This window comes from Perca fluviatilis, chromosome 9 (assembly GCF_010015445.1).
Source record: "Perca fluviatilis chromosome 9, GENO_Pfluv_1.0, whole genome shotgun sequence".
In the NCBI taxonomy this organism is placed as follows: domain Eukaryota; kingdom Metazoa; phylum Chordata; class Actinopteri; order Perciformes; family Percidae; genus Perca; species Perca fluviatilis.
Genome location: NC_053120.1, coordinates 31451518 through 31474666, shown reverse-complemented (window position 1 = coordinate 31474666; position 23149 = coordinate 31451518). Strand labels below are relative to the sequence as shown.

General features: G+C 41.4%; 1 protein-coding gene and 1 long non-coding RNA gene across 3 annotated transcripts in view; one reads left to right on the top strand and one right to left on the bottom strand.

Moving 5' to 3' along the window:
* The window catches only part of uhmk1 (U2AF homology motif (UHM) kinase 1), a 110144-nt gene that overhangs the window by 39250 nt on the left and 47745 nt on the right, over window positions 1–23149 (bottom strand). The gene's annotated exons all lie outside the window — the stretch shown is intronic.
* LOC120565258 lies at window positions 9976–11256 on the top strand. 2 transcript variants are annotated; one of them, XR_005640212.1, is made up of 5 exons: window positions 9976–10027; window positions 10358–10434; window positions 10729–10806; window positions 11052–11129; window positions 11226–11256. It is a non-coding gene; the product is annotated as an uncharacterized LOC120565258 (long non-coding RNA). The 2 variants fall into 2 exon arrangements; XR_005640211.1 differs by having other exon boundaries at window positions 9977–10027; window positions 10376–10434; window positions 11226–11254.

Below are 23149 nucleotides of genomic sequence, written 5' to 3'. Positions count from 1 at the left end.
TTTCACATTTCACAGTGTTTACAATGATGGGTTGAAATGGTTATTTGAGTTGAATAATTGCAATATCGGTCTAAATTTGAATGCATTGGGAAATTGGTATTGACTAAAATATGCATGGGTCTATTTTATAAGATAGTATATTGCTGAGTGTCATGTTATTGCTAAGCATCTGTCTAGTTTATACAGTAATGTTAAACAGATGAGGTTTAAAGAGGGGGGGTGTTGGACATAAGGATGACATCACTCCACTCAATGACAAAAACGCAATGTATAATACTTCCTTTAAGAACAAATGCGACAAGGGCATTTTACATAAATAGTATTAGTATTACTTGTATTGATTTCAGAGAAGTAAGAATGACTGTTTAATACAAGTCACCTACTGACGGGGTAATTGTAGGAAAGCCTAAAGTGTTAGTAGAATTAATTCCAACAACGGAGTTTTGTAACTCTGGAAATGTTTTTTTTCCAAGTGGATTAAAAGATGTGAATAAAAAATTAAATGTAAATGGGTTAAGAATATGTAGGAAATGATGGAGGAACTATGCTATCATGACGAAGAATAATGTGATCGCCCCAAAGATTCGGCTGGCAGCAATTTGATGAGGGGATCGCAGAGGAATTTTGTCCTGGTAAAGAAACAGCCACCAGGTTTTCGCCTCTGCCATGATTAGCATTGTTTATCTTTAATGTAAGTGATGTATGGGGATAATCATCATTCAAAATGCATTCCAGGGGTTCATATTGTTACATATCACATTGTAGCACTGTATCTTAACTAGGATAAAAAAGGGAGGATTGATAGGTTGGATATTTCAGCCTACATGTTTCAAATGTATTTTATATCTTGTATGTAGGGTACTACACAAGAAGGTTAGTCTGGGGACAAACTTCACCCACAAGAATGTGTAAATCTATTATGAGTTTGGGTACAACTTTCACACAGAGGAATCGGAGCCAGGAATGTGGGAATCTATTAGGAGCATCGGCCATAAAAGGTGTAGTTTAAGAGTAAACTGTTCCAACTGAAATAGATGTCTCATGCTGTGTAAGCACAAACAGAGAGTTTAAAAGGTATTCATTCTGATGTACATATTGGTCACCCTTGAGCAGACATGTTTGTATGCCCATGGTTGTCTCATTGTCATGAGAGTTTGTTCACTGTGTAAATAAAGCTGCATTTGATTTGTACTCTTTGGACTGGTCGTCATCTTTGAGTTCTCCCAACATCATTTCTGAGTCATTACCCGATATCAGACACACCGAACAGATTTGAGTCACTGACCTCGCCAGTCTGTCTAACGGCCGATAATCGGCCTGGTGTGTCAGCGCCCTAACAGTGACTGTCACATGAATAATTATAAAAAAAAAAATAATGGTCACAATTTTAAATAATAACAGTACTTAAATGAACAGCAATATGCACCTGTTGTATTTTAATCCAGGCTGATAACAATAGGGTAAAACCACTGCTGGGGGATCAGGATTAAATAAATGCTGGCTGTTAGCCTGGTCGGGGGCAGGCTAGCTGCACAGAATAAATCTCCATGGTGATTTATGTGCCTCCGCTTTCGTGAAACCGAGTCAAGGCTAAATTCATCCAGGATAACGGGGAAATCCCAGCTTAATCCCTTATCTTGGTTTTGTGAAACAGGCCCCAGGAGAACAGAAAAATACCCAATCACAACCATACATATACAAAACAGTAACAGAAATATGAACAACCTCAACAGAAATGTCCATAACCACAACACTTGGCTATTATCTCAGCTCATAGCTGATAGTCCCTAACCCAGCACACCAGCTGATGGCTCAGCTGATTCCCTCTTAGCATATAATTGGATTTCCCAAATAGAGCGCTCTATTTAAACTGCTTTTCTCAGCCTACCTCCCTGCATCTCTGATAGTGCTTGCAACCCACCTCCATCCCAGCTCCTCCTTTTACATTTACATTCATGTTGTCTGACTTAGTCAATGTGCTGTCTGTTGTTATTGATGATGCTCTGTTCTGTGCCCTAGAAGGATCCTGCCACACATCCTGCTTAAGGCTTTCCATGTATGCACATGGAAGGGCTAGGAGGTGTGCTCTTCCTGCGTCAGGTTTTCTACGTATGCATGTGGAAGAGCGGGGAGGCCCCAGAACAGAGCCATACCGCCAAATACAAATGAATGAATAAAATCTATTTATTGACAAAGTGGTCCTGACTCAACAGTTTTTTAGCAGGTTCAGTTGTAAAACCTAAAGATATTTGGTATCAAATGAAAGTAGCTTTCGATAAGGGGGGCTAAATAACTTAAGTTAGGCCATTTTCAAAGGAGTCTGTTGACCTCTCATCTAGAGCTGGGCGATATGGAGAAAATCAAATTTTTGATAAAATACATCGATACTGTAGGGTTGACTAGTGGTGCTATCACAAAATATTTACACAATGAGATTTTTGATAAATAATCATCAGTAATAAGTGAGTAAAGGCAAATAATAGAACAGCTAGAACAGTCAGGTAAGTTCAGAAAATTACATTACTTAACTATAATGCAGCCTTTAAAACCTAAAAAAGACAACTCTTGTGTCATTTTGCGATATTACAATATCCAAAATGTAAGACGATATCTAGCCTCATATATCGATATCGATATAATATCGATGGATGCCAACTGCTGTTAAACTAAACAGAATAAGAAGCCTTCGCCTCTAACTGTCCGGGCACCTTATTTGCCTTTCCAAAGCTGAATGGTAATAGTTTTATAGTTTTTTTATTCAAGTAGGGTGGCTCAGGTGATAGAGTGGTCATCTACCAATCGGTGGTTCGATCCCTGCCCCTGCAGTCCCATGTCGAAGTGTCCTTGGGCAAGACACTGAACGCTGAATTGCTCCCGATGCTGCGCCATATGTGTGTGAATGTTCCTCTGATGAACAGGTGGCAAGTTGTATGGCAGCCTTGGCCACTAGTGTATGAATGTGTGTGTACTGTATATGGTAAATGGTACCTGTACTATGTAAAAGATCTTTCAGTAGTCGTTAAGACTATAAAAGCACTATAAAAATGCAGTCAATTCACTGCTGTGCTCAAAGGCACGAATCGGCTTGACATTGTCCTCCGGGTAGGTTTATATTACGAGGATTTTGTCATCAATACCAAATATCTTTAGGTTTTACAACTGAGCCTGCTAAAAGACAGTGTCGGCCGAGATCGCTGGTGGGTTTAATTAGCACTACTTAACATTTCGACTGCCCAGCCATACCTTTAACTCGAGTTATACGAATGAAAATGGGTTTTAATAGCTAATCAAATTCTTCCTCCATACTTGACTAAACTGAGTAACTAGGTGTTGCCATAACTACATTTAAGATGATGTTGTAGTAAGTTAAACAATAAAGAATACAAATGAAACTTTTTTTCATCATACTGTAATCATCTTGATATTAGTATTGATCACCACACACACTGTTAAATAGATGCTTCTCCTTTATTTAAGACCAAATGTATTTGCAGTTGTAGAGTACATTTTTTACCTTGATCAAAAGTGACAGTATAGTCCAACACTGAATCTGCCATGTTGACCAGATGCTCGGTCCTGAAGGTTCTTGTTAGATGAGGTGTTCTTGGACCCACCAGACTCTCCTCAGCATGATAAACCATAAGAGGAGGAAGTTATTGCTGGACAGGTGTCTTGCTCCTTGACTGCTTAGTAATTAAAGTATCAAAAGCTATTGTGAGGACTGTGCTGTGTCCATTTTTCACAGAGTAACTTAGATCTTTTCACTTAATACATTTTCATTGCCATTGCCATATTTATGCTGTGAAATGTTCGTCAAGCTACAGATTATGTACCTTTGAAGTACTGTAGAGTATATTGTATAATTATATAGTGTCATCTGTCAACACAATAAAGTTAAACCCTCTTAACCCCAAAACCCGCTGGTGGGATTGAAAAAGCAACATGGCATCATGACTTTGTGTAAACATACACGCCACTTTCCTAAAGCCAAATGGCGTGTTATCTGTACACATTTTGAGCTATCCACGTGTATGTCTACGCTGTATATAGCGGATGTAAACAGACACCATGTGGCGTTGCCACTAAAAAAAAAATGACAAAAACCCGACGGTGACCAACGTCACACGCTTAGGAAAACAATAAACGGTTGGGTTTAGGAAAAAAACACTGGGGAAGGCTTAAAAAAGAAAAAAAAAGAAATGGTTGATAAACGCCACATGCGGGACGCGATCCCCGGCTCTACTGGGTGAAAGTCCTATGTTTTACCCATCCACCCCCAACCCCTTCTGCAGACTTCCGTCCTTTCATTCTACTCGCTACGGCGATAATTCACATGTAATGTAGGTCAATGGAGGCCAAACGGCGTTGATAAACACGCTAAAAAGCGATTGTGCGTCTTGATAACACACCATAATGGCATACGAATTGGCGTGTCATACATACGCCACTTAAAGTGTTCATAAACTTCTGGTGTACTTACAAACTTTCCAATCCATCGTTTTAGGAGTGCATAACCTATTTGTACTAGTGTAGAAGTTTGGTATCATTTCGGGCATTATTAGTGGGGTCATTTACGAGATACAAATGTGGGTCCATTAGCCCCTGCACTAAGCTATTCAGCTGATAACGCTACTCTACGCTAACTCTCCTAATGTTGAAGAAAGCTTCTGGGGGGGTGTTTGGCTCGAGGTCATGGTGCAAAGGACCCTAGAGTGAAATTACACCGAACCATCACTTTAATGAGATCAGTCTGTAAAAAGCATGTTTTGTTTAAAAGAAAAAAACACTTACCCTATAAAGAAGCTGAAAAAAACAAATTGTTCGTCGGATTCTCAAAATTCTGACCGTCCCTGAATGCGTCTTGGTAGAACCTGCCGACATTATGAAAAAAGCTCCAAAGTTAAGCCAAAAAAAATTAAAAAAAATAAAAAAAATCACAAATGGATATAAAATTCCATTGAAAATGTCCTTCAACAATTTGCAAAAAAATCAACCATTTGCATGATCAAGAAATTGTAAAATGCATAAAATTCTACGCTTTTTTAGCTTCAAAGGGAAATCATGTTTACAGTGTGACGCACAGCCATGTGATGAAAATTCATCCAATCCTCGACTGAGACAGCAAGCCTCAGCATCGAACCATAACATAACCTAGTGTTAAACAGTGGTGGAAGACAGAGGCGCGGGAAGTCATTTTCTGCAGGGGGTGCGGGGTGCTGGGGGGATCGCAGACCACTCTACCTCTGCCTCTCCCCCCCTCCATGAAGTAGGCTACATGGTACGGTGCGTACTGCACAGCGAACTGAATAGGCATACATAAATCACATGCCAAATCACTATTGGTCAAAAGATGAATGACTTGGGGCGGCCTCTAACTCCCCCAGTAAGAGCTTGTGCTCCATGAGTCCTTTGCAGCGGCCGGGTTTGAATCGGACCTGCGGCCCTTATATTTATTTATTTATTTATTTCTACATTTATTTATTTCTGTATTTCTGTATTTCCACATTTCTACATTTATTTATTTCTGTATTTCCACATTTATTTATTTCTGTATTTCCACATTTATTTTTCCCTGTGCCTGTATGCTAATTGAGTGGGGGGTGCCAACATCAGTCTGAACTCGTTACTGTAAGTAGGTAGCCTACAATAAAACCTCCATGATTAAAAAGTCAATACTTAATAACAATAACCCACCTACCTGTTCTACAGGCAGAAACACATAGAAACCGATATCTAAGTCTGCGCTGTCCACTCTCGTCCACCGCGCTGTGCAAACACAGCTCTACTCTGCAAATAGCGACTTTGCGGTTTGTCTTAATTTGCAACCAATATTGAACTTTGGACAAAAGCTTGTAAACGTAGCTGCTGTCTAAACGAGCCATCCTCTCCGCTGGAGCGGTAAACCTATGGATGTGTTATAAGACCAAAACAAATACATGTGGCTACTTAATATGCACGTGAATGACGCGTTCTTCATTCTTGATGATGTTGCCGGTTGTATTATTTAGCAACAGAATTGTGTTATTTCAAATTAGGCATACAGGACAAATCTGAGATCATTTTCTAGTTAAGTAGCCTATCTAGTTATCATTATGGATTTTCCATGTTTTTAGGGGTTTGCTTACTAATGTAAAAAATATAGCATTAATTTAGTAAGAAAGTGAAAATATCAAACAAGATGATGCGTATTAGGTATAATTTTATTTTCTTTATTTGAAAGTCCGGCCCCTGGAGTGTCTGCTTAAAACAATTCTGGCCCTTGGAAAAATGTAGTTGATGACCCCTGGTCTAGCTTTGCTGCTAAAGGCTAAACATCCAGTGGCAGTGGCTAGCTGGGTTAGAACCATTTTCTAAAGCGTCATATATTATGCGTATATTTTCCTGCTTTTTTGTCCTTTTCCAATCACACCTATGATATTTCTTTCAGGGACAGTAAAAATGTAGAAGGGGCCAGCAAAACTCTGATCTACTGGCCCCGGGGGCCAGTGGGGATTTTTTTTTATGTTGAGCCCTGCGACTACCCGGCGATAGTGGTGAACTCGGTGAACAGGGTAGTGGTGAAGATAACGTCATACACCAGTGTTGCAAGAAATGTTTCTGTACATTGATGTCAGCTCTAAAACTATGCTGTTTGTTCTTTGAACTTAAGATAATTGTGCCTGAAAAGTCCTAGAAAAGAATGTGATTTTGATTTGATGAGTGAGATTAAGAAATATGGGAACCCTAAATATGCTTTACTATAAGAAAGCCACAATAAAAGTTCCGCTTGCTTTAAAAAAAAAAAAAAAAAAAAACTTTTACTTTTACTTAAAATACTTAAGTACATTAAATATCAGAAAATTACTTTTGATACTTAAGTTCAGTATATATCAGATACTTTAAGACTTTTACTTAAGTAATATTCTAAAAGGTAACTTTCACTTCTACCAAAGTCTTTTTCTAGTACGATACTTTTGCTTTCTAGTACTTTATACAACACTGAATACGGTGTAATACAATCTATGGTAATGACTCGGGCGGTGCTTAAAGAGCAATGTGCAGGTTGAATTCATAACTGAATTAATACGTAATGTTTAGGTTTAGGTCTTTTAAAAACACATAAGTAGAAATTGCTTTGTTACACAAACCCTAAAGCAGAAATTTTGATGAAAGGGTGCCCATTTTTAAGCCAGGCTCTGAAGTAGCCTTTCCCGCTAGCAACGCATCATATGACGTAGGCAGAGGCAAACAATAGGTTGTGCTCCCGCTTGCTTCTCACTCTACAGTGGTGAGAGAGAGCAAGATATAGAGGAAGTTTATGTAAGTCATAATGGTAAATTATTGTGTTTGTGCTGGTTGCACAAGGTCCAGTCTGTCAGGAAATCGTGTACATCATTTTCCTTGTAGGAAAAGCAAGGTTTTTCGTTTTTGGGTGCGTTTTGTGCAGGTGAAGTGAGCAGACTTGCCGCGTCTGTCACCACACACTCAGTCGTTTGTGGTGCTCATTTCACTCCGGAGAGTTATAGACCTGGAGATTTGTTGGAGTCTCGTGTGAGGCTGATTACCGATGCTGTTCCCTCGGTGCACTCGATGGAATCAAGTCCACCACCATCAAAGCTTTCACCTGAATCAGGCGCGGGCAAGACTGGAGGACCAAGTGCTAGCACCTGCAGAAATTCCATGCACCGAAAAAGAGCTCTTAGCAGATTAAGTCTTACTTTTAATTCTTGTAACTCTTAATTTGGCTGATTTCGTAATGTTTTAGTCTAATAATTTCAGAATAAAGAAGTGATTTGAGCATGTATGTATTGGGCAATCCACCATCTAACTAGTAACATACATGGCTATTGCATTAGCTAACATTTGGTAGCTGATGATTTGATGACAGGAGTAGCTAAAATTGCGTCTGAAATCATTCCCTCATCTGGATTAAAAATGCGCTGACTGCAAATTCCTAGCATCAGGGCTTCAGTATACAGAGAGAGGGAGGGGAAGACTGAGCTTTAGAACAGGTTTTCGTAATTGTCTGCCTTGACAGCAATGCAGTTTGCATTAAGCTAGTTATAAGCTGTTGGCAGCTAGCTAGCCCAAACACCCCCGTTTTCCCCGTATTTTATTAAGCTAGCTATGAGCTGTTGGCAGGCAGCTAGCTAGCACAAACACCCCCGTTTCCCCCGCATTTTATTAAGCTAGCTATGAGCTGTTGGCAGGCAGCTAGCTAGCCCCAAACTCCAGTTTCCCCTGCATTTCAATTCAGACCGGTTAGGCTTCCCCTGAATTGAGCAGACAGGACGGACTCCAGTTTTTCCTTCACTCAAAACAGCGCGCTGTCAAAAATAAGGTAAGCAGAGACCTGTTACTATCTAACTTCTGCACATTGAGCATAACCAAATTTTTGAGTGAAGAAGAACAAGAGTGCCGTTGGTAAATTGAATGAAATCTTAAGAGTATAAAAGAAAACTAAACAGTAAAACGAAATTGCAAAATAAGAACTGTTAACAGAGTGAAAAGAAAGCCTGTAAAAAGCTCCTGGTCCGCCGTGATTCGGGGAGTTGGGCAACAAACATTTTTTTTATCTAAATTAGCCTGTAAAAAGCTCCTGGTCCGCCGTGATTCGGGGAGTTGGGCAACAAAAATTAAATCTAAATTAGACCTGTAAAAAGCTCTTGGTTCATTGAGACCGGAGAGTTGGGCAAAACTAAAATCAAAGAGGTAAACCTTCGAAGGTTCAATGGTCTGACGAGACCTATAAATTGGCTATAAGAGACTCGTAAAAAGCTTTTGATCTACAACTGGTCGGAAAGTTGAATACATTGGATGAAATAAAACCATAAAAAGCTCTTGGTTAGAAAAATCGGAGAGTTGGTTTAATTTGACTAAATTAGAGGAATCGCAGTCGGTTGGTTGGTAGATTCTGTAAAAAGCCAATGGTTGTTTATTCAATCGGTTGGTTGGTAGATACTGTAAAAAGCCAATGATTGAGAATTCACCGTAAAAAGCTCTTGCCCAGATAGCAAAAAATATCCGCAGGGCTTCTTTTTGCCGCCGGCCCTAAACTGTCGGCTATAGGTGCGTCCCGCTGGCGGGGATGAAACGTTTGCCGCCGAATACGTCACTCCCATTTCTTGCGAGATGCCGCCGGCGAACAGCTGGCGGGCCGACTGCTTCACTTTCTCTGGCGGTTGCCTCTGTCTAATGGACCGCGGCCGGCTGGTGGCAAGCCGCTTTGAAATACAAGGCTACTCTCAGAATCGACCAGCCATGTTGGTTTGGCATGTTGGGAGTTAGAGTGGAACTGACAGCGTTTTAACTAATTTTCACATTTGAAGCGATTATAAAATCATAATAGCCTATATGTGAATTACATCAAATAGTTTTTTTGCTCCAAAGCCATTAGGGTTTATAACAGATTCTTGACTTTTGATTCCATGATAAGGTATGATTTAGGAAATGACATTTAAATTACTTTGAAACTCTGAATCGATTATACAGTAATATATGTAAAATATATCAAATTATTTATATAAACTCCTGGTTTATTTCTTCAACCCAGTTTCTGGGTTATTTATGTTGGGTTAAAATCGTGGGTTATTTTTTCAGAGAGTAACCATTTCTGGGTTATAGGGTTGGCTTTCTCACTCTCTCTCTCTCTCAATGTATTTTTAATTATTATATTGTCATGTCAACATTTATAATATGAACAATCACACTTGTGTGTTGTGTACATTATGATAAAACAGTATCACCATTTGTAGGAGAAATAAATTGACACACCCTCTAAACATGGATATATTAACTAAGAAGTAGAAGAAATAAGTTCATATATTAAACCCTTGCTCCTATAACATACACATCAGTCTGCCAGAAATTCAGAAGAAGAGGAAGAAGAAACACCTCCTGCCCTCTCTACCCCCGTAGAAGAAGAAGGCCCCCCACCCCCCCAGTTGTTGGAATTTTGAATTTTCTCACAACAGTCGTTGAAGTAAACCGCGGCCATCTATCCGTTTTGGCCTGTGCTTCTTCGGTGAAACTTCGTCGTGTATTCAAGGTAAGCGATTATTTTCACTGTTGATGTAACGTAAACTTTTCTGTGTCCATGTCCCCGTTGCTAGTTTAGCACCATTTGCTGAAATAAATGACCATGGCTTAGCTAGTTGCTACGTTGAGACTAGCGTTAGCCGTGGTAGCTAATTCTGTGGTTGGCATGTAGCCACGGCTATCGCGACGCAACACAATAATTGACTAATGTTTACCAGCTGTGCCGTGCTTATCATATTAAACAGTGCTCTACTGGTTGAAGTAGTGAGAGTTAGTTAAGAAGTGGGTCAAGTCTTCGAATTGTTGCTAACCTCTAGCTATATTGCTATGTTTTCTCCAGGTTATTTTGAATGGACAGCTTTGTCGCTGATAAGCTAACTGACTGGCGGCTGTCTGAGCTGACAGAGAATTTTAGAGGTGAGCATTTTACTCTTACTGCCCTGACATAATCTCTCTATACCTAGACATGTTTCTTTAATGGGGCTTGAATGTGTCGGTGGAAGATTTTGTGAAAGTCACAACTTCTTCGACAGTGGGGTATGCATATCCATATAACCCTTATAGTTAATGATACTTGTGCCTTGAAATTCAATGTCTCTGATATTTTCAGATTATCTTACTTTTGGAAATATTTAAATATCTGGAAATTTAAATCTGTAATGTCACTTGTTTGTTTATTTACTGAAAGTGTTTTTTTTTTTACATTTACAGGCCATCCACAAACATAAAAGAGGCCCTGGCGCTATCATTGGTTCAGACATTCCCTGAATGATGGATCAGAAATTGGCTGTGAGTTTAATTTTCTTTCTTTTTTTTTTTTTTACACACAAAGATGTGAATGCACTATAATAAGCAATGGTGTCTAATGAGATGAAGCGGTCATACGAGACATAATATAGTGTATGTGTACATGTATCATTTTCTTTAATTTTGCTTTTAACCCTTATTTCTCTTATCAGTACCTGATGTGTGTTATCTCTACTGCTAAACTTTTCTTCCAGGAAATATGGTATTTATTTATTTATTTTATGTAGATTTCCAGAGACTCCAGAATGAAAACCAAGCTCTGAGGGAGGAGAACCACACCCTGAGGGAAAGCAATGCACGAGCAGGTGAGAATATGCACTCTTTCTTAAATTTTACTTTTTTTGTGTGTAATTTAGGTTCAAAATTACCATATGCCTTTTCATTTTGTAGCTTTGGGACAGCGGCTCACTTCAAGAGCAGGTGAAGCAAGTTGGGACAATGTTGAAGACGTTTTTCTTGCACTTGGCAATCAGGTAAACTTGCAAACACCTGTGGTTGTTGGTTTAATTCCCACTGGGGCCACCTGAACATGTAGTAGACCTAGATATAAATGTCATAGTTTAGTAGTTGTGGGACCAGGACTGACTACTTTATTCTTTTATTCTGGGAACCCCTGTAGGTGCAGATCAGACCCTAATGCTGCGACGCCTTTGGAGTTTGAGATGTGATGCGTAAGGCATGGACAACAAAATGGAAACTATGCAGCAACATTTCAGTGCCAATGTGTCTGTTGGAGAGCCACTGATGAGGCGGTCCAGGTTAACGTTACGCGTTACCTGAAAGCATCTGACCGTGAAGGCGGAAAAGGCGCCGCGACAGCTGAGAGGGACCCACAGCCGACCCCTTTAAACCTAGGCTGACTACTGACACCCCGCTCACTGGACAACGGAACACTTTCTTTATCCTGCAGTCAGTAACATCAAGAAGCCAGAAGTGCCAGACTACACTCACCCAATCCACACTATTCTCTGTGGAAATTATTTTTTCTTCTTCTTTTTTTTTTTTTTTATTCCCCATGACCCTGCCTTCAGGGCAGCTCCTTGATGGATATGGGATGGTGAGGTTGTTTGTCCTTTATACAGGCGCACGAGGGATCACTGAAGATATGCCCATTTTGCGCTGCCTCATTCTGGAGATCCCGTAGTCAGGCTTGAAAGACTGATTATCATTACTTAGACTGTCCCGCAATTCTTAGCCCACTACCCCACGCAGACCCCAACCACTCCACACGTTCTGATTGGCTGTGTTCTCTACAGCCAGATTTCCTGCTGTTAACTGTGTTTGTTCCCACTTGTTGTCATGTGTAAATTTAATGTCAAAATGTATATTACCTGGTATCCTGCACATTCTTTGATACCAAAGATCTCAATTACTTCCTATACAATTTGCTGCTTATTTCATTGTTACAGTGCTTAACTATTCTATTTATAAATATAGCTTGTAAATCCTAGATTATACCTCTAATACTTGATATCTGCTCATTATCTGTTCTGGTACCAAATATTTTAACGTAACTTTAGTATTGGCTTATTTCATTGTCAGTGCTTAACAATGGTATTATAGTCTGTAAATTTCATACCTGTTACTTGATATTGCACATTAACTAGTACCAAAATTCTACTTTCATTCCATCAGTGTGCTTAACTGTTATTCTATTAAAAATAGCTTGGAAATCCTATTTCACCAAATATTCTACTTACTCTGTTGTTAACATTTGCTTTTTTCGTTTTGTCACAGTGCTTAACTTTTATTCTATTGTTAAATAGAACTTGTAAATCCTTGTGTCACAAGTCAGCATTGCAGTTATGCATGTCTGTTCTACTACTGTTTTTACCTCAGTATGTATGTATGTGTAAATATATAATATATATGTGTGTGTATTTAAGTGATCTGACACGTCTTGTTTCAATGACAGTTACTGTACTTTGAAATGTGGAATTAAAACGCCAAATGGAAATTTGTCTGGTTTGATCAATCATTATTCTTGATAAACTGCATGCTATAAATATTAAATATAAATAAATGAATATATATATATACACACAATAACCGGCGGCAGATCGCCAGAAATAGCGTTTGCCTCCGACGGGCCGCAGAATGGCCACCTTTGGTATAACGGCGGCGAACGGGCGGTTGTCCGCGGGCCGGCCTCGAACGATAGGTAGGGCGCGGCAGCCGCTTTTAAAAGCGGCGCTGCCGGCGGCCACCGGCAAACGGTTTTCGCGAGCCCATTCTGACGCTTCTACTGCCTCTGGAGCACCGCCGGTGGTCCGCCAACTCATTGCTATCTGGGTGGTTAGAAAAATCAGAGAGTTGGTTTAATTTGACTTAATTAGAGGAATCGCAGTCGGTTGGTTGGTAGATACTGTAAAAAGCCAATGGTTGTTTATTCAATCGGTTGGTTGGTAGATACTGTAAAAAGCCAATGTTTGTGAATTCACCGTAAAAAGCTCTTGGTTAGAAAAATTGGAGAGTTGGTTTAATTTGACTTAATTAGAGGAATCGCAGTCTGTTGGTTGGTAGATACTGTTAAAAAGCCAATGATTGTGAATTCAATGCAATGACAGAAAACTTTTTACATTTCGATACGGAGGCAGATTTTGAAGTATATTGTGAAGAGAATAAAATTACCAGAGCGCTGTTTGATTTTGAGGTATACTGTGAAGAGGATATAATTAATAAGGCACAGCTTGAAGTAAAAAAAATTACTATTGAGGATTCATTGTGTAAAGTGTCAGAACGGACAGGGGAGAATACTTTAGGAAAAGAGTGAAACAGTAACAGGTAGTGGTGACGAAGTGAGTTTAGAGCTAGACTCAGATTTTGAGAGCAACATACAGCAGGACAAGGGACAGACTGACGTTACAGAGTCAAATTGACACTTTGAAAAGCAGAGACAATTGTTCGTTGAAAATAATATACGGTTTCTCATATATGGTGTGTTTCGGACTGTATCATAGCATAAAGAAGTGAAAGATTGTGCATACGGTGCTGAAATGGAAGAACTGAAAGCTTTTCTGTTGATGAAACTGGGGAAGAAAGCACCGAGGGGGGGGCAGCAGAAACAATGGGTTGAGACAGGGAAAAAGATACTCTGTAAGTGGGAAGAGGAAGGACTGTTAACAGACATAGGGAGAGATGAGAGTGTATTGAGAACTTTGAATATCAGAGCAGAGAGTCAGGCACGAGTGGCAGACACAGAATGGAAAGAAAAAGGAAGTAGTAGGTGGGGACCTGCATGGGGGCGTAAACAAAAGAAAGCTGTAGCGAAAGATGTCACAAGGGGGCTGACTAAACTGCTGGGTAAACTGAAAAGGAAAAATGATAAGCTGGCAACATCTGGTGGCACAACTGAAGTAATACCAGAAAAGACTAATAATAACCCACCTGCCCACTCAGGTTTGGATGGGAGAACAATACTGATGGGGCCCAGAGACTTCAGCCAACCAATTGGACACGTATTCACCCCCGAAAGAGACACTCGTTGAATGCACCATAAATGGAAGGAAACACTTAATGTTGGCTGACTCTGGGGCTACATATTCCTGTATCACAACTCAGCTTCCCTTATCATATGGCAGCACTGTGGTGGTTGGAGTCTCGGGAACGCCACAGAAACAATTCTCTTTCCTGGGTTTGACGGGGTACAGCAGAAACTATATCCCTGATTACACCCTCCTCATCCAACCACTCAGAGACCTAGTGGCGGAAGCTGGAAACAGAAACCTAAATGCTCTCCTTCAATGGTCTCCTGAAGCTGAAACTGCCTTCTCCCTCACTAAGGAAGCACTCTCCCAGGCCACCATATTGGCTGCACCTGACTACACCATTCCATTTCATCTTGATGTTTCTGTCAAGAACGGACATGTTCATGCCGCTCTTTTCCAGAAAAAAGGGGGAGACAGGTTAGTGCTAACCTACCACAGCTCAAAATTGGACACCATGAACAAGGACAAACATCCTGTGCTCAACATCTGGCTGCACTATCGAAAGCTGTCCAAAAAACTACCCAGCTGGTCATGCATCACCCATTGCAGATCCACACGGACCACGGAGTGACCGCATTCCTGCAGAGCAATGCATTCACGTTCAGTACTGAACGAAAACTGAAAATACAGAAGGAGCTGAGACAACCCCACAGCTGTGAAGAAGTGGCAGCACAAGAACTGAAACTCAGGCCAGACCTGAAAAACAAACCTCTGCCAGATGCACAACATTGGCTGTACACAGATGGATGCTGCTACAAAGGAGAAAATGGAAATGTGGCTGCTTATGCAGTGATGGAATAACACGCAGACGGTACACACACCGAAGTGGACTCAGGAATAATACCACAACCTGCATCAGCACAAATGGCTGAAATATTGGCACTCACAAAAGCACTGCAGTGGTCAAAAGGGAAAAGGGTCAATATCTACACAGACTCAGCATACGCACATGGAGCGGTGCATATAGATGGACCACAATGGCAGAAGAGGAATTTCCTGACCACTAGCAAGACTCCTGTCAAGCACAAGGATCAACTGGTAACCCTACTAAGCAGTAAAAGCGCCAGCAGCAGTGGCAATAATGAAGTGCAAAGGACATGACAAAGCAGACGCAAGAGTGGCAAAAGGAAATGAAGCAGCAGACCAAAGAGCCAAAGAAGTTGGAGGGTACACTCCCAGACAAATGACACTGCAACCAGAGGGAGGACCAACAGAACTAACCACAGAAAACATAAAAGACATCCAAGAAGAGGCCGGACCATATGAACATTCAGAATGGCAGAGAAAAGGAGCATGCAAGGATAAAGACGGCATTTGGAGGTCACACACTGGACACATAGTGGCTGCGGCAAAGCTATGTCAACTATTGTTCCCAACCATGCAAGGCCCCACCCATGAGGGAACCAGAAGAACCTTGACAAACATGAAAGAACTATGGTGGCACCCATGGATGTCAGACATCATCACCAACTGTGTGGAAGAATGTGACACATGCAACAAACACAATAACAAGAAACCATTCAAGGCACCAGCAGGAAAATTCCCTGTGCCTACAGCCCCCTTTCAAGACATCACCATAGATTTCACAGATATGGGGCCAGAGAACAGAGTAGGGGGAAAAAGGTATCTCCTTGTAATGGTAGACAGATTCACAAAATGGGTTGAAGCGATACCAAGTAAAGATGAAACAGCACAGACCGTTGTAAAATGGCTGAAAAATGAACTAGTACCCAGATATGGCGTACCACGCACAATCAGATCAGACAATGGATCTCATTTTGCTAACAAACATCTACAGAAAGTAGAAGAGGCATTAGGGATCATACACAGATATGGGTCAGTTTATCATCCACAATCACAGGGATTAGTGGAGAGGGCCAACCAGACACTGAAAAGAAAAATCGCTAAAGCGTGTGAAGGTACAAAACTAACATGGGTAGAAGCACTGCCGTTAGCTCTTATGTCTATGCGCAGTTCCCCAGGATCCGACACACACTTATCTCCTCATGAGTTACTGACTGGAAGAAAAATGCCAGGCCCACCCAGGGATGGAGGTCATATGCCATCTCTGGATGTGTGTAAACAAGAATATGATGACAACATGAAGGCATTGACCAGTCTTTCTTCAGTTTTATCTGAACAGGTTGCCAGAGCACAGACCCCGGGAGAAGAGGAGCCCCGGAGCAGTGTCAAGGTAGGTGACTGGGTGTGAGTGAAAGTCCACAAGAGAAAGTGGACCGAGCCCAGGTGGCTTGGACCGTACGAAGTGAGGGAGGTTACCTCACACTCTGTCCAAGTAAAAGGCATGGCAGGAGCTGCTTGGCACCACCTGACATATTGTGCCCCAGCACCTACACCTTCCCGTGATTTGAGGGAAGTTAGAGCTGATTTGATCAACAATGCCACTCCCGTTCAAACTTAGGCAATCAGGCCAAGGGAGTGAACCCAGACCAAAATACTACTATAGATGCACATGGAAGGTCTGGATAGGTATGCTAATATCTACAGCCATACTCGTTATGTTGTTATTTTGGTTCATACATGCCAAATATGACAGAGGAAGAAGGGAGGTTCAGGTGACTAGAACGAAGGGACAGATCACATTGTCATTTATTAGGGGAAACACTGGCACAGCCCTATTAGACATATGCGACATAGTGCCATGCACCACCAAAGACAGGAGAGAGGAAGTCATATACATATGCGTCACGACCAACTCAGACAAGTGGTGTGGCAGTTGGAAGTGTGCCATAGCTAACACAGGCTCAGATTGGGGAAATGTGGGATGTGAACCATATGATACAATGCACCTTACGATAACACGTAGAGACCTGAAATCCAGACTGAGTGTCGGTAGAAAGCAGGAAGGAAGATGCCAGGAACGGAAATGTAATACTATATATGTGACGTTGAAGGATCCAAAACCAGAGGATGCAGGGACTTATGTTATGGGATTGTATGCTGAAGGGAAAGATCCATTAGGACAGTTCATCATTCGAGTTACAGACCCATGGAGTAATAGTACACTGTCCACATCCATTACTGTCCAGGTTGACGCAATGAACACATGTATGGGTGTCCTGAAAGACTCTAAAGGGCCATTATTAAAATATTTGAACCTAGAGGACTTTACCATTGAGGAAAGGTTGGCGATGGAAACCGGTTTCACACTCTCAGGTAACACGTGGCTCAAAATGATGAAATATACTGCTAGAACGCATAACATGTCTGACTGTGTTATCTGTGCTAAAGCAAGACCTCATTTGGGGACAGTACCATTCCCACTCTCACCGGTGGACGACCCTATTGGTTATAATTGTATGTTAAGTCTTTAAAGTGATGTGACCATGGAAAGTGATGTCTGCAGGACCCTGTCTCTCCTGTATCCCAGAGTGCGAGCAATACAACCGCCTCCAGGAGTGGTCGCCTACCCTGGTAACTATACTTGCATCACACAATCCAACAGCTCTACCATGAATGTGGGACACCTACCTAAGAAGTTTTGTATGTACACTTACAACACATCTTTGTTCGCTCCCAATGTCACACAGCCAAGGTTTAACCGTATGGCACTAGACATGTTGTTGGCAGAAAAAGGGGGTGTGTGCCACATGTTTGGAGATGCTTGTTGTACATTTATTCCCAATAATACTGCCCCAGATGGTAGCATCACTAGAGCCTTGGAGGGGTTGACCTCTCTAGCCAATGAATTAGCAGAGAACTCGGGTGTGGCTGAAAACCCCATCACCAGTTGGCTGGAGGACGTTTTTGGCAAAGCAATTGTGCTCTCCATGCTTATGTCCGTGGCAGTGTTTCTGGGCATATTGGTGTGTTGTGGATGCTGTTGCATCCCTTGTTGTCGCACTCTGGTGAACAGATGGACTGATGTGGCTCTGACCAAAAAAGATCTCCAGAAAGATGCTCCTCCAGCCTACTCCATGCCCCTGTTGGGGATGGAGGATGGTGATGAGACTGATTCGGACAATGAAGGAAGTGAATCACCAATGTAATGCTATGCTATATTAATCTTGCTTCTTCTTCCCCTAGTGCGGCCAATTGTTTACCAGTTTGAGGGCCAAAGCTTAGTAGTATTCACACCTGAGGTGTGAAAAGGGGGATCTGTAAGAAATAAAAATAATCAGTCAAGCTGGCTATGCTTTATGCGGATACAAATTATAGTTGAATAGTATTGTGTGTTTAGTGTGTTTAGTGGAAGAGCACTGTGACAGCTTGGTAAGGCAAAATGAGAAAAGGATACTGTTGTACGTGCAGAAAGCAGCACTGTATGACGGTGGTCAGAGAGCAACAAGAGTGCAGCAATGAAGTTAATATCAGTTTGATATCAGTTTGACCATGAAAATAAGTTACTCCTCAACCTGTGACAGGCAACAGCAGTGCATTGTTCTCTCTGATCATCAGCATAGCTAAAGTCTGTCTAACAACTGATGAAGAGGGCATGTGCCAAAAGACTGGGACCAGTCTGTGCACCAACCAGGGGACGCCAAGTCTAAACCACGGTACTCCTCCAACTTTTAATAAACAAATCAAAATGCTCTTAGAGATGTATAAGCCAGAAAATTCAGTCTGATGAGAGAAGCCTGTGTGCCTGCTCAACTCAGACCCGTGTACACGTTTATGCTCTTATGATTTTACTTAAATAAATACTTGTTAAACTTTTAAGTCAAAACAAAATATATTTATTGATTGCCTCCCTTCCTCTGGAAACTGCCTCCTGATTGCGGCCACAACGCAAGCTGGTATTGCCTTCCTGATCTCCCTGCCCAGAAACCCATATGTCTATCGGACCACCTGCCTGTAGGCTGTGTATCGGAATTGCCTAGAGAATGATAGGGGTGCAATGTTGATATTGATAATCCTGTTAACATAGTCAATATGATCAAGAGTGATAGACTTATTTGATGTAACATTTTCAGTTATTCTATTCCATAAAAGGTATGTATGCACATCAGAGTTTAAAAATCTGCTAATCCCTCAGCATCAATAATGCACATTAGATTAGATTATACTTTATTGTCATTGTGCAGAGTACAAGTACAAAGACAACAAAATGCAATTTGCGTCCAACCAGAAGTGAAAAAAAATCAAATATGTATAACTAAGTGTAAGTAATGAACAACATGTACAGATATGTGCAATGTAGTAGGAGTAACATAGTAAGAATATAGATATATGCAGGGTATTAACAGAATAATATTTGATATTATACGAAAAGCGGAATAAATATGGATATTCAGTATGAACCACATAGACAGATATGTGCAGTGTGGTAACAGTACCATTGTAGTGCAGAAACGGTAACGTAAGAATAAGTGCACTGTATGTGCAGGAGGAATAGTATGAAGTGCAGTAGAATATGGCTATATATATAAGTAGTTACAGAATGTACATTCATTATTTTAATACAGTTTGTTATTTGTGTAGAAAACTGACGACTATAATAGAAGTGTATAATAATATAATAGTGTTATAAATTACTCTCATCTAAACATACTCTGGTCTGTTGGCTTGGAGAGGGCCATACTCCTGCCTGAAGTTGAGGTATGCTACCTGCAGCGAGAACGGGTTGAGGCAGCAGGCATCAAAGCCGGGATAGAGCGTCAGGCAGGTAATGTTCGTGGCCGGGACTAAACCCTCAACTAGTGCCCAGTAGGCATTAGGGTTGTGCCGATGGACAATATCATCGTCCATCGTGATGGCTCAACTCTCTAAAGCAGGCTTTAGAGAGTTGAGGCTTTAGCTTGTTTGCTGAGAGTCGGGTCGGTGATTGTGAATTTGTGATTGTGTAAAGGTGTTCACGAGATATATACCAACCTTTCGTGAACTTGTGAATTTCGCCAGCCGTCTTCTCTCCTTTATGGAGACAGACGCTGTGTGCACGGTGGGCTCGATGGTGTTTTAAGCCTCCAACGTCGCCTTCCAGGCAGCTAACCCTCACATTAACACTAATTATAACCATTGCCGCGCTGCCTGGAAGGCGACATGGGGGCTAAAAACACCAAACACAGCACGGTGGGAGGAGCTGGGTGTGTGTGTGTGTGTGTGTATATGTGAGCGAGACACAAGTGACAGACAGAGCAGGGAAAGGAAATGCAGCGGAACGTGTTTTAAATAGCATTTAAAAAAAATTATTAATAACGCAATGTGCGGCGGCCGGTGTGTTGATAGTGTGGCACACCGCCACACATTAGTCTATGTGTGGGAAACACTGTAATGAAATATGTTTTTCATATCACCTGTTGTGGACTTATGAATGTAATTATTGTAATTAATGTTATACTTCACACCAAAGGAGCTCCTTAAAATATGCCACAGAGCAGCAACTTTAACTTTGATGGAAACTGTCCAGAGATCATGTTCTCCATCAGAGTAAAGGGTTTCTTGTATAAGTTGTGTCAACTAGTAATGTAGGGTCTAAGGTCACAGTGGTCACCATGACATCTTCCTGTGGATACTGAGACTCAGGATTTCCTGATGCTCTTGGCCGCTGTGCTTTAGACCATCGCTTGACTGAAGTATGACACCTGTCTAGCAATAACTTCCTCCTCTGATGGTTTTCTCATACTGTGAGGAGAGTCTGGAGAGTCTGTAAAACATGGCAGATTCAGTGTTGTGATTTTTTTATCAGGGCCAACCATGCACAACTGCAGATACATTTGGACTTGAATGTAGGAGAAGCATTTATTTACCAGGGTATGTTGTGATCACTGTACTAATATCAAGGGGATTGCAGTATGACGAGGAAAAGTTAAATTTAGTTCACCTAATACAACATCACCTTAAAGCAGCGGTTCTCAAAGTGTGGGGCGCGCCCCACTGGTGGGGAATAGAGACGTGACAGGTGGGGCGCGCCAAACGGGAGGAAATTTTCCTTTTTTTTTTGCACAATGCATTCGTTCTAACTTCCGACTTTTAGAAGCTGGATATATCATTTGTTGCGTGTAAATATAAATGTAGATAACGTTAGTGATAGTGACATGCTTGCTACAGTTGCGTTTCTACAGATGAATCGGGAATACGTTTTTTTTCTCTGATTCGACGCTTTGTTTGCAGCTGGGCCCTCCCTCTCTCCAGTTTCTCTATGTCTCTCCACCATATAACGCGCTCTCTCTTCAGTCTCTCTCTATGTCTCTCCACCATATAACGTCTCTCTCTTCAGTCTCTCTCTATGTCTCTCCACCATATAACGCTCTCTCTCTGCGTCTCTCCGTCTCTTCCACCATATAACGCTCTCTCTTCAGTCTTATCTCTATATTTCCACCAATAACGCTCTCTCTCACAGTCTCTCTCTATCTCGCTCCACCATATAACGCCACCATGCTTTCGGGCAGTTGTTGAGCTCCTCCGATGAGGATTTTAAAATGAATGCGCTGTCGATATCGTCTGTAACAGACGCGATGGAGGAATCTACACATCTCAGTTCTCCAGCGGCAGCCACCTGATGTAAACAAATTCAACCCAAGCGTTCTTTGGTGACGTGATTGATTCTGTTACTGTTGATCATCTGTCCGACAATCTGAACAGATCTTGTTCGGGCAATAATTGCTTCTCAACGGAGCGAGTCCAGACCGAACTTGCCGACCTCAAATTTTGTGGGCGGGGCTAAGTTCGGCAGGCATCCAGGCTACATAACCACTGAAAACTGTCAAAAAAATCTAACCAGAAATGTGCTGATTGATCGTTGTTTTGGTACATTAAACCACGTTATAAAGCCCATGAGAACCGTTGGGAGTCAACCAGGGGCGATTCTAGGATCTGACCTTTGCGGGTGCTCAGCCCCTAATGAAAAGTTGATAGCAGTTAAGCTAGGGGGTTCGGGGGCATGCCCCCATGAGATTTTTTTTTTTTTTAAACCCTTGAATCATGACTTCTGGTGAGTTTTGGGGAAAGAAATAGGCAGATTGAGACATGCAATTATGACAAACTATCAACAGATTCAAGCCATCTGCTGTGAAAAAAGATGGAAACTACAAAGCATGATTATTGCAGAACACATACCCAGGGGCGTCGCACTGGGGGGAAAAGGGGGACTGAGTGCCCAGGGCCCTCATGTGAGGAGGGCCCAAAAATATGCTAGAATTCATAGCTTTGCTGCAGGGGGAGGCCCAGGGGGGCAGAAAATGTCTTTCTACAGGGCCCAGAATTTGGAGCTACGCCCCTGCACATACATTGAATGGTAAAATAAGCCTTAACATATTTTTAGACAGGATTATTCATGTTTTTTTCTGCTGTTAATTTTCAACTTTTTCATCTAATCTAATAACGCCTCTGAACCAGATGGGGAAAACACAACATCTCTTTTTCTTAAGAGCCTAGTCCTCCATTAAATGCATACGTAAATATAATGTGAATGGAATGTTTTAAGTGTTTTTGCCCGTATATGTCCACTTTCTCACCTGGTTCTTCCAGGTCCCTCTCTTTGTCCACTATCTCTCCATCCTTCTCTCTCTCTCTCCATCCTCCTCTCTCCCTCTATCTCCCTCCCTCCATCATATCACTGACAATCATATACAAAACATTTTGTAATCCACTAGAAAATAATCTTCAAATAAAAGAGAAAACAAAACACAGTAGTCCTACTATATATATATACATATAGATATCTTATAGCCATTTTCTCACCTTGTTCATATTGCTCTCTCTGCCCTTCTCCCTCTCTATTCTCCTCACTCCTTTGTGCTGTCAACCAGAAGGCAAATGTAATCAACTAATCAACAGAGAATGAATCGTGTAGGCTACCAAAGGTTATAAATTCACCTATTTATAACATAAGTGAATATGGGGTTGCTGTTCAGTGCAGTGGGATAATGTTAAAGGCT